Here is a 13,800-nt window from a genome sequence, read left to right as displayed (position 1 = left end):
AGAAAGAAGAAAAAAAAGAAAGTCAAGCTCAAAATAATATGCTCAAAAATATTACTCAAGAGCTAAAAGAAACGAAGAAATTTTTTTTTTTGAAAAACAAGAAGGTCAAGAACGTTCTGCTCTGAAAACGGAGAACATTCGCCTTAAAAATGAAAATGAACTTCTTAAAACAGATTTATTAAATTTCATTAAAGCTACTGAAACCTTTCATAAAATTATGGGGTCTCAAATAGGAATCTTTGATAAAGCTGGCGTTGACCTCAATCAAACTCAAAAAACAAAATTGTATGAAAAAAAAATTTGTCCCAGAAATAAAGGAAGAAAGATGTAAAACTAGATGCTCATATTGTAAAAAACTTGGACATCTGGAATTTGCTTGCTATTTCAGAAAAATAGATGAAAAGATTAATAGTAAGAGCTTGATTAAAAAAGGAGATCGTTCTGCCAAGAAAGTATTGGTAAAACTGCAAAAAGGAGAACATTCTCCAGATTGTTCTCAAAATGGAGAAAGTTCCAAAACAAAAGTTGAACCTTCTCCAGAAAAGGAGAACGATCTGCAAATGTTTTCAAACCAAGTTCAAAATCTTCTGAAACCCATATTATTAAATCATTTTCGAAATCAACAAGTAAATATTCAACTGGTTTAAAAAAACAATAAAAAAGGAACGATATGTTATCTTAAGAAGAAAGAAAATTTCAAAACTAACTCTCAAGGACCCAAAACATATTGGGTACCTAAGGCTGAAATAATATCGTATGCAGGTTGGATTTCCAAATATAAAGAGAAAGCCTTGGTTATTGGACAATGGTTGTTCAAGACACATGACAGGAGATAAAAACTTCTTTATGACATTCATCAAGAAGGATGGAGGATCGGTTACTTTTGGAAATAACTACCAAGCTCAAATTAAAGGTAACAGAACCATTGGTAAGACAGACTCTGCTCAGATTACTGATGTTCAATATGTGGAAGGTTTAAAACACAATTTGTTAAGCATAAGTCAGCTATGTGACAATGGATGTGAAGTCATTTTCAAACCAAAGGTATGTGAAACTAGAAAAACTAAAACTGGGGAAATTCTATTTTCTGGAAATCGAAATAAAAATTTATATGTTTTATATCTTGAAGAACTACCTGATGAATCATGTTTTATATCAATCAATAAAGATAAATGGATATGGCATAAAAGAGCTGGGCATATCAGTATGAAAACCATTTCAAAAATCTCAAAATTAGATCTTGTTAGAGGATTACCCAAACTTAACTTTGAAAAAGATAAAATATGTGAAGCATGTGCAAAAGGAAAACAAGTCAAAAGTAGTTTTCACATAGATCCCTTTGGGCCCGTCAAAACAACAAGTCTAGTAGAATTTACCTGGGTTCTCTTTTTGAAACAAAAATATGATGCATTTGAAGCATTTAAAATATTATGCAAAAAAGTTCAAAATGAAAAAGAATCCAACACCATTTCTGTAAGAAGTGATAATTGAGGAGAATTTATAAATGCTTCTTTTAAAACTTTTTTTGATGAACTTGGCATTTCTCATAATCTTTCATGTGCAAGAACTCCACCACAAAATGGAGTTGTGGAACCAAAACAATAGAACACTACAAGAAATGGCAAGAACCATTTTAGAAGAGTCAAATGTTGAAAGATATTTTTGAGCTGAAGTCATAAACACATCTTGCTATATTCTAAACCGTGTATCCATAAGAAAGATCATCAACAAAACCCCATATGAAATTTGGAAAAATAGAAAATCAAACATCTCTTACTTTCATATCTTTGGTTGTTATTGTTACATTTTAAACAACAAAGATCTCATTGGAAAATTTGATGCAAAATTAGATAAAGCAATCTTTCTTGGTTACTCAACTGATTCTAAAGGATATAGAGTGTTTAATTTAAGAACTAATGTTGTAGACATAAGTATGCACATACTATTTGATGAGTTTGATGACTTAGATATAAGTAAAAAATATGAGGAAGAGGAAACTCAAATCGAAATACAGCAGCAAACAGTTTGCAGAAAACAGAGATTGATAAACAATCTTCGTTTCATTCTCCACCAAAAAGCTGGAGAACGACTGGAGATAATCCTCAAACACAAATCATAGGAGACACGGCTGATGGGATTAGAATAAGAAAATCATTCAAGAATGATGAGAACAACATGTTAATGATATCTCAGATTGAACCAAAATCAATCAAAGAAGCCATTATTGATCAATCTTGTATAAATGCCATGAAGGAAGAACTGCTGCAATTTGAGAAAAATGAAGTTTGGATCCTGGTACTTGATTCATTAGATCAAACAATCATTGGTACACGAAGGGTTTTCAGAAACAAACTAGATGAAGAAGGTAAGGTTATCAGGAACAAAACAAGATTGGTAGCTCAAGGTTACAATCAACAAGAAGGTATAGATTATGATGAAACCTTTGCTCCAGCTGCAAGGTTAGAAGCTATCCGTATACTTCTTGCATATGCATCTCATAAACTTATTAAATTGTTTCAAATGGATGTTAAAAGTGCATTTTTAAATGGATTCTTAAATGAACAAGTCTATGTAAAACAGCCCCAGGTTTTGAAAATCAATCGAAACCAAACCATGTTTTCAAACTCACCAAAGCTCTATATGATTTAAAACAAGCACCAAGAGCATGGTATGAACGACTGAGTTCATTCTTAATAAAAAATGGATTCTTGAGAGGAAAAATTGATACTACATTATTTAAGAAAATAGAAAAGAATGACTTACTCATTGTTCAAGTATATGTTGATGATATCATTTTCGGATCAACAAATGAAAAAATGTTTGAAGGTTTTTCGAAACTTATGCAAAGTGAATTTGAAATGAGCATGATGGGAGAATTAAGGTACTTTCTTAGTTTACAAATTAAACAATATAAAAATGGCATTTTTATTTGTCAAGAAAAGTACATTAAAGATTTGTTGGTCAAATACAAGATGAATGAATCAAAAATCATGACCACTCTCATGCATCCATCTTCTTCTTTAGAGAAAGATGAAAATGGCAACTCTGTTTCTGAAAAAGAATATCGAGGAACGATTGGCTCTTTGCTTTATCTAACTGCTAGTAGGCCTGATATAGTATTCGCAGTAGGATTATGCGCGCGATTTCAATCTGCACTAAAAGAATCCCATTTAACAGCAGTAAAACGTATATTTAGATATCTTGTTGGAACCACTAATCTTGGTCTTTGGTATAGAAAGGGTTCACATTTTGATCTTGTAGCATATTGTGATGCTGATTATGCCAGAGGTAAAATAGAAAGAAAAAAAAAGCACAAGTAGAGCATGTCAGTTCTTAGGCGAAACACTGATCAGCTGGTCTTGCAGAAAACAGAACACTATAACCTTATCAACAACTGAGGTTGAATATGTTTCAGCAGCAAACTGTTGTTCACAAGTTCTATGGATTAAAAATCAACTCCAAGACTACTCAGTAAGTTATTCCAATTTATTGTGATAATACAAGTGCTATAAATTTGTCAAAAAATCCAATACAACACTCTAGATCAAAACATATTGAAATAAAACATCATTTCATTCGTGATCATGTCAATAAGAAAGATATCGAATTAATCTTTGTTGATACTCAAAATCAACTTGCTGACATCTTTACAAAGGCTCTTGTCGAAGATAGTTTTAAATGAAAAACTGAAAATAATGAAAAATTTAGAGAATTCTAGTTAAATTATACTTCTGCAGAAAACGGAGAACGATTATCAATCTTTGTTTTTTCAGACACTAGTCTTCGTTCTGTCAACCAACATTCTTCTCTGAGTCATCACTTTCCCTCTCAAACCAAAAAGGGAAATCTTGGAATTTAATGCATGTGTCTCTTTACCTGTAAAAGAGAAACTAACACAACACTTCTGCCCCCAAAATTCTCTCCTTCTTCCCAAGATAATCATTGTCCTTCTCACGTTTCTGACAATTCCTTTAACCACTCCATCTTTTCCTAAAAAACAGCAAACAAAACCTTTAAACCTCTCATCTTCTTCCTCCAATCTCTCTCACTCAAACTTCTCAACTCCCAAGCCATGACACGCACAAAACAATCTGCAAGAAAGAATGCTTATCCCTGTTCACCATCTTCATCATCCCCATCATCTGATTCATTTCAACGCTCACATTCTCCACCGCCACGACCAACTCCTCCACACATCTCCTCTGATACTTCGTTTTCTAATTATCTTTCATCATCCCCTGAAACTAACCCTAACAATCTTCCTATCAATCCCAATCCCCTATCCACTGTTCTTCCACCACTATACACATGTCCTCCTCCCAATATTGCTCAAGTTCCTCCTCATCTAAGAAAACCTATGATACCAAAAAGACGCTCCATGAGAGTTCAATCTGGCATTGGAACTTCCAAAGCCAAAACAGAAAAACCCTTTTACATTATCATCTCCGATTCAGAGACTGATGACTCGTCTGAAACTCCTCCTCCCACAACCGTTAAAGAAAAAGCACAACCCAAACCAATAAATCCTTCAAAATCTTCATTTTATTCTGAACCATCTCAATCAACTCCTCCAAATCAAAAAAGGAGATTGATCGAAGAAATTTTTTAATTTCTCCCAAAATCATCTCAACCTTCAACTCAATCCAAAAAGACCATGAAAACTAAAACCACCATGACCATTGCCCAGTTTATAGCCAGAAACAAACTCAAAAACCCAAAGAAAGAAAATGCTTGCAGCCAAACAAAACCTAAAACTCAATGAAACAGCTTCTCCAGAACAATCTCCATCTCCAAAATGTTCCCCTGTTCCAAATCCAAAATGTTCTACAAATCAAGAACGTTCTCCAGAAAGTATTCCCCCACGCTCTCCATAAAAAGAATGTTCTCCACATCAAGAACGTTCTCCTGCTCTTCCAATCTCTCCTTCAGAATATTCTCCAAATCCAGAAACTTCTCCACTCCGTACACCACACCCATCAACAAAAACCAAACGTTCTCCAACACCAGAACATTCATCTCCATCCACTTTTGAAACATCTAAACCAACTCCGCCTACCAAAAAATCCAAACCAAATACACTACCTCTGATTTCCCCCAAAAACTCCAAAATTTTCAAAGATAAATGGGCTCAACGCCCAATTGGAATCGGTCGAGTTTTTATCTTTGACAAACTCATTGTTGATGGTAATGTTGTCCAGCATCACACTGATGCTCTTGGATGGACTTCATTTTTACAAACATCTTGTTAAAACAATATTGGAATCTATAACAAGGATTAACTAACAAAATAGAAGGCAAACAATTGCAGAAGAAAAAACGAAAATGCAGAATGTTCAGAAAACCAGAAAAAAGAGAAAACTAGAAAACGGAGATTGATTATCGTTCTCCGTTTTCGGCAGTTTTCTAAAAAATAGTTTTCTCTATCAATTGCAACCGAAAATTAAGAAGGATAAGAGAAGAATAACACCAAGAATTTACGTGTTCGGTCTCAATTGATGAGACCTACGTCACGGGCAAGCAAACAAGATTAATCAATTATTAATGATTGAACTTTACAAGATTAAAGTATTCTCAATATTGATCTCTTAGTATCTATCACTGTTTATGAACCAACAATACTAGCCTTTCTCTCAATCTTTATCTTCTCCCTTTAATCTCTCTCTCTCTCTCTGAATTTCTATGAATCATGAATTGCATATATCTCTCTTAGTTTTTCAGCTCTTGCTATTACGACCATATTATTTCAGCTGCTACAATATTACAACTTTATTTATAGTATACAAAAGCAAACTAACTATAACCACCTATCATAACTAACTTGGCCAAAGGTAGTTATAACAACCACTAAAGCTTAACCAACTTTGGTTAGATGATTTGAGACACACATTCACACATCTGAGTGTTATTACCCTAATGTTGTCCGAGATTCTACTGCAATGCAAAAACCTTTTATGATAAATCCCTTATCATATCCACGATTAAGGGAATTGAGATCCGCCTAACCCCAGACATCTTGGCCTCCTTTTTTCAACTACCAACAGAAGGACGATCTGTGTTTTGCAACCAGTGGTATTCAGCTCTGAATCTAAAAGAGACTGAAGTCCTTTCTGATCTATTTCAAGAAAGCTCCACCCACTACCTGTCAACATACCTCAAACCTCTCCCAAATGTGTTTAACAACATGTGCCAACATACTCTCATACCCCATTGTGGAAGTCACAAGTATGACTCTGCCAACGACGCCCTACTCATCTATCACCTCCTCAACTGTAAGCGTCTTAACCTTCCTCATGTGATCATCCAACACATGATTTATGCTGCTACCAAAGACTACAAGAAAAATATCGTTCCTTATGGAATGATATTGACTAAAGTCTTTAGGCATTTTGGAGTTCCCCTCTCATCTGAAAAATCACTCATCAAACCCTCCAAATTTTCCACTAAGAATATGTCCCATATGCGCAAAACACTTTCTGCTCAACCCAAAACAACAACATCTTCCTATCCATCATCATTGAAAAGAAAGCGGTCTGCACGACGAAGGACTGCCGCAAACCATATTCCCTTCTCACCTTCATCATCTGATCAATCAGGAGATGCAGTTCTAGAAACTGCTCCAGAACATTCTCCATCAAACCGAGAACGTTCTCCAGAACATTCTCCACAGAAACCAGAACATTCTCTAGACAAAATTCCACCTTCATCAACATTCTCTGTTTTTCCTCAACCATCCACCTTATCCTCCACTGACTTCCTCTCATATTCTCAAATTCTTCACTCTCCACCTCATGACTTTGAAACACTGCTGCCCAATCCACATATAAGTGCCATGTTACCACTTTTTTTGTCTCCACAAAAAACAAGTTCCTCCATTTTTGGTATTAGCCAATTTTTTAACTTTCCAGAAGCTGCTGACCCGTCTGGTAAACCACCCACACCATCTGGACCTCTCCTGTCCTTGGCTACCTCCTTTGGAACTGTTCCATCCATCTCCGGTTCCACCGTGCCATCCAACACTGTTGTTGCTGCCACCTCTCAACCTACTACTCACATTCATACTCCTCCTCGCATGGTTGAACCTTCAAACTCTGATATTATGGCTGCTCTTCAGACCATAATGGCACGACAGCTTCAACAAGATTAGGAGACTCATCTGTTGAGAACTTGATTCACAGAACAACCCGCTCCCAAGTTGGGGATCGCACCACCTCCACTTCTTCTTGTTCCTCCTCCACAAGTTCCTAACCCATGAAAATCCTCCTCATCTGAAGGATCTTCTCCATCTCTCGCATCTTAGTTGTTTTTCCTCCTACCTTTTTGTGTGACAAAGGGGGAAAATTAAGTTAGTTTTTAATCTGGTTTAGAATCTTTTTGTATCTAGGATTCTATGCATATGCTTCAAAGCAATAGAATATTATGTACTTCTGTTCAAATTAAATGAAAACCAGTTTATATTATATGTGTGTTTAAAATTCTGTCAAATCACTTACTGCATAAATTGAGGGGGAGCTTTTAAGCTCTTCAATACTTGATATTAGAATCAGAATTAAAATCTAAATTAACATGTTTGTCATCATCAAAAAGGGGGAGATTATTGAGACAAACTCTATATTTAAAGTTTTGATGAAAATAACCAAAGGTTAATTAAGATAGTTAATTATGATTCTAAAAGGTTATGTTAATTTAACTTGTGCTTTTGAGTGAATTTAATTAAAGAATAGAATCAAGCAAAGCAAGGAAAAACAGCTCAAAACTGAAACAAGATCATTCTGGACAAAACGTAGAACGATCTCCAGATTCAAGATTGATTGTCACAGCATCTTGACCAATCAATCTCCACTAGTATAACAAAGCCTTTGCCTCTGAATTTTATACCAATATCATCAATACATGGCAAGGAACAAATAGGATTCATCCCAGTACGAGAAGGTTCTCGAATCATTAAAATAAAAGGACTCGAAATAGACCAGTTGAAACAGTTTGAAACCACTTAAATCAAACTGTCAAGAAAGTTCGATCAACCTTGATATATGTTAAGATATTAAAAAGACATCCAGAAAGATCAAAACAGGAACACCAGATTGATCATCAAATCTCCAAAAAGATCAAATTGACAGATCAAGATTGATAATCAATCTTCGTTTTCTGCAGAATTACAACAGTGCTCTGTTTACTTCTGCAATGACTTATAATCTTTCTCCAAAATATTTTGGCTAGATTCAAGGCTCCAGATCCAAGTTGTAGCATCAAAGATTAAGTGAGAAGCTTCAAAGGCTTTTAAACTAGAAGAGAAAACTGATTAAGCAAGGCTGTAACAGACTCAGTCAAATCAGTTTTGATTTATTCGAAGGCTAGATTATTTTTATTCTCATATATTAGTTTTGGTCAAAAGTAATAGAGCACTACCAACAGCTCTTTTTTACCCTTATTAATTGCTTCTAAACGCCTATAAAAGGAAGGCCAATATCCATAAATTAAGCAAGAAATTCAAGTGTTTTCAATTCCCATAATCATTCATATTTACAAACTTGAAGTTCTCAATTTTCACAAAGAAGAAGCAGTTCTAAATTCCAACATCGGATTGTGTGATTAGTACTGATTTCTTTGTAAAGAATCGAATCTCAAACAAGAGTTGAGAAATCTCAGATTCTATCAAAAAACAATCTTGTTGTAAAAACTCAAACTATAAGAGTTATATTATAGTTTGTTTAGATTGTATTAAATCCTATCAAAGTTAGATATGTGTTGGATTTACTTTTTGAGTGGAAAGTAATAGAGATTGAAACAGATCAAGGTTGATCTGAACTAGGTGCTGTAAAATCAAGACGGTTCTTTATTTTAAATACTTAGTGTGAGGACTGGACGTAGCTCGAGTTGGGTGAACCAGGATATATCTTTGTGTGGTATTCTCTATCTTATCTCTTTATTTATTAAGCTTGATTGATTAACTAAGATAAAATACAAACTGATTTTCTGTTTTATAAGCTAACCAAGAGCGTTCTCCGTTTTATAATAAAAACCAAGAACGTTCTCTGTTTTTCTGTTTTCTTAACCAAGATCATTCTTGAGTTAAAACTTGAGTTTATTTCATGAATTTTTAAAAAGATATATTTACAATTCAAACCCTTATTCCTTGTAAATCGACATTGCTACTTCAACGCCATTATGACATGTAAACATATATCTTGTTTGTGTTCTAATACTATAACAATAAAATAAATAACTTGTATATCTAAGATAACAAAATATATGCTTGACTTTGTTCCAATGTCTTAGTGTGGGTGAAGAACTATATCTATTTGTGATAGATTAACAATAATTAATATATCAAAGTATGTACAATTAGCAAAGTGCATTATTGTCCTTAAATTAAATTAAAACATAGTACCTTTTATTTTAATCTGAAAATGTATCAAAAAGAAAAACAAAAACAAAATTAGGGGATATATCATTACCTAGGAAAAGAAAAAAAATGCTAAAGATGTTCCTCAAATCATGTTGTTTTTTTATCCCTTGGTCAAAAGCTATATTAAGGTTCCTTTTGCATATCCTTTTTTTATGTCTTAGAAATCACCTTGGTAAAAGGCTCCCACTGATAATAGAACAGTGTGCTTCGCTAGCATCCTTATTTAAAAAAACTCACAAAATCACTCAATCATGAACACTCTTAGGATGTAAATTATCGCCAGTAACAATAACATTGGGATACGTTATACTTGAGACTACAACCTTTGAGTGTAAATTTACATCCAAATCAGGGGAGTTTTGATGATTTTGAATATTTTTATCCTCTAACAATGTATCACTCCAAGAACCAACAATACACAAATCTAAATATTGATGATTTTCTCATAGATGATATATGTTGGCTGAATTAGATAAGTTTGGACCAAAGACTTTGTGAATTACATTTTTAGGACTCAATGTAGCCTAGACCTCAGATTCCAGAAGTGTTGGATTGATTTTTGAATCTCCAAAATCAACTGAATCTAATTCAGAAGCTTCTTCATGATTTGTATAATTTTTCCCTGATCGGAGGGAGATTCTTGAATAAAACTCATGTCTCCCAATTTAACATTGGAGATATGATCAACAACTGGAGAATTAACAATACCATAAGTATTATTACCCTAAATACTTTTTTTTCTTTCTTTCTAGTTTCTACATTGTTCAGATAAGTGTTTTAGGGACATACTTCTTAACCAATGTCTTCACTAGTGCACCATCTTCAACATATTGAGCTTTTCTAAGACCATTACAATATTTTTTAGGATTATCTATGGAATGTCCTACATCCTAACAAGAATCACCAAACAATGACAATTTTTCATAATCAATGTAAACAAAACTTCAAGCAAGAATATGATCTCTCAGCTTACGCATCATGTCCAAATCAACCAAAACTAGAGCAAAATGACCAAATATTTTTGAGTTACTTGCTTCATCTAGAGAAAAAAGGGCGCTTATACCTAAAACAATCATAAATATGATCTTTGGCCTCCCATATTCCTAGGGCATATTGTAGTTACGAATCCAACATTGAGCCTTTGATTTTCTTGCCAAATTCATATTGAAATATTTGATTAAGAGAAAACACAAATAAGACAGTTTAAAATTCCAAGTTCCAATTGTTCGAATACATTGAAAATTCTCTAGACAAGAAAAAGGAATCTCGTAAAATTCTTTTTTGAGGGGATCAATCTACCATGAATCAGTCAGATTCCTTATTTTTAAAAGCTTTTAATGTAAAACTAACAATGTGATTGATGTATCACCTTTAGACATGGCGACTCTACCATGAATCTTATTCTTGAAACTCGTCAAACCTAATTTGTAATTATCTTCTAGAATAATAAATACGAATGTCGACCCTTTGATACAAAGTTTTGTTATTTAACTTAAAGAGATATTGCATGAATTATTGAAAGCTTGTGAAAAATATTTGAATAGGTGTTGTCGAGTGCTAACCGACACAACTTTGGTTGGAGGAACCGCCTTTGTAGGCGTTGAGTCGCAAAGAACAGACTATGGGAGTGGTTGACACATGACATCCATTAAATACATCGAAAACATGAGGTACCCATAAACCAAATTAACAAACCCGACCCGGAACCCACAATTCCTAATAAGAGAAGGCAAAAGAACCAAATCCGAGAATGGGAAGAACATTCGTGATTTACAAAAAATATTATTCTTTAGATACTCAATTGTAATCTCAATATTTTTCCTACATATTTCATCTCAAACTCTTTTCTTTTATCAAACATATTTCAAAAACTCTTCAAGAGTTATAATAATCTTTATATTGTTAACATAAACATTAATTATAACAAATTCATTTTCAAAATGTTTTTAAAAAAATGGACAAATGTTGCCATACTCATATCTCTCATTTGAAAATATTCACTAAAAATATTATACAACATGTAAAGATTGTTTGATACATAAAGAGACTTATTCATTTTGATTAAATCGTCTTTTCAAGAGTTTGAATTGTATGTATAACAAAATTTTAATTCTTCAAGGAGCTTCACATAATCACCTCTATGAAGTGAGTCTTACAAATATGTTGTAACCAATATTTCATATATAAATTGAGTCTTTTATGTACTACTAAACTTAACCATGTATGAAAAGGTCTAAAATTCACTTTAGGAGAATATGTCTCTTCAAAACCACTGGTCAACTTTTACCAATAATTTTGAACAACAAATGAAGCATATTATATCAATATTTAATTACTATCATTTTTTGTTGCGGGAAAAATTATTCATAATTAATTTGCTTCACATCTTCAAGTGTGTGAAATTCATGTTAATAAAACTTTTCACTTTACAAAGAGAGTTTAATTCTACATCAATTGTTGCTTTCAACGTGGGCAATAATTTCTTTATCAATAATCCTTAATAGATTTTGATTATTGATCTTCATTTTTAAGTATCACATATAGTGTTATATGTCATATGCAAAAATATCATCAATGTTGACTTCGTTTCAGTTCCAATGCATTCCATTCAACAAGAAGAAGGAGGAAAGTAGAGGAAGAAGATATATTCATTGTCATTCCTAAGCCATCTATATAGATAAAAACACATAATTAATTTTAACGTGTTTTTTATCTATAACCTTTGAAGCGTTGAATAATTATGTAGATATTTTTAAATATAACTTGTTAAGCTTTAAAATCAATTAAGTGCTTCTCAAATATTTTTATTTATAGTTATCTTACATTTTTTTAAGAAAAGTTGTCTAAATAATACTTACACTAGAATTGAAATAAATATTAAAGATAAAATATGAAGAAAAAAATGTAGATTATGAATGACACCCAATTATAATAATTAAAAAAAAAAATTGTTTGAATATAACAACACATCTACTCAATCTCTGAAATATTTATGTGTTGTGTTAGAATTGTTGCAACTACATGAGTTGTTTGTCAAGTTCTCCAAATGTTGCTTTGGTCTCACCTCAATGGATTGTCTAGGCCACACCATCTCCGGTCAAGGGGTTGAGATGGATAAATAAAAAATTCAAGTTGTATTAGAATGGAAAGTCCCTACATCACTCAAACAGCTTCATGGGTTTTCAGGATTATCAGGCTACTACGAGCGTTTTATTCGCAATTATGCTGCTATTGTTTCATCATTGACATAATTGTTAAATAAAGATGCTTTTATTTGCACACCATAATTATGCTGCTATTTTCACTTTTCTGCTTTTAGGGGTCATGTTGGAGTCACACACACCAAAGCTCACATAGCCTCTCAATTATTTTGTCCTACTTTGGCAAATGACATCAAGGAGTTCATTTCAAAAGACTTAATTTGTCGACAAGCAAAACATTTTACTGCTTTGCCAGCAAGGTTACTACAACCACTACCCATTTCGCAACAAATTTGGGAAGATTTATCAATAGACTTCATAATTGGATTTATGCTTACACTGTATTTTTGTGGTTGTTGACAGACTTTCCAAATATAGTCATTTCATGCCCCTCAAAGTTGATTATAATAGCTTCAAAGTTGCTGAAATTTTCTTTCACACAATACTTAAACTTCATGCTTTTCCTAAGAAAATTGTGTTTGACAGAGATCGTGTATTAACTAGTCAGTTCAAACAACATTTGTTCAAACTCAGTGGCACTACTTTGGCTATGAGCACTGCCTATCACCCCCAAACTAATTGGCAATCTAAAGCTATTAACAAATGTTTTGAGCTTTACCTACGTTGTTTCACTAGCGAATCACCTTGACAGTGGTCCGAATTGTTTTCCTAGGACGAGTTTTTATACAACATTTCTTTCAACACTAGTATTAGAATGACATCATTCAAAATAGTGTGTGGTCGCGATTCTCCCACACTAATTCCTTATGAAGTTAGTAATGTTGATCATCCTTTGCTGCAACAAATGTTAACTGAATGAGATGATACCATTAAAACGCTCAAATCTAATATAGCATGTGCTCAACAAATTATGAAAAAGTTTGCTGACACCGAATGTCGTTTTGTTGACTTTTAAGTTGGTGATATGGTTCTTGTCAAATTGCAACCATATAGACAACACTAAGTTGTTTTAAGGCATAATCACAAGCTCAATATGTGCTATTTTGGTCCTTTTCCTGTGATAGAAATAATTGGACAGGTTTCTTATAAGCTCATGTTTCCTCCTACTACCAAAATCCACCCCGTGTTCTATATTTTCTGCTTTGAAATTATTTAAGGGATATTATTCTACTAAGTTGTTGCCACTACCGTTGACCACCACTGAGCATGGACCAATAGTGCTACCTCTTTCCC

Source organism: Cicer arietinum, chromosome 2 (assembly GCF_000331145.2).
Source record: "Cicer arietinum cultivar CDC Frontier isolate Library 1 chromosome 2, Cicar.CDCFrontier_v2.0, whole genome shotgun sequence".
Taxonomy (NCBI): domain Eukaryota; kingdom Viridiplantae; phylum Streptophyta; class Magnoliopsida; order Fabales; family Fabaceae; genus Cicer; species Cicer arietinum.
The sequence above is the reverse complement of the archived record's forward strand: the minus strand, read 5'-3'. Positions refer to the sequence as shown.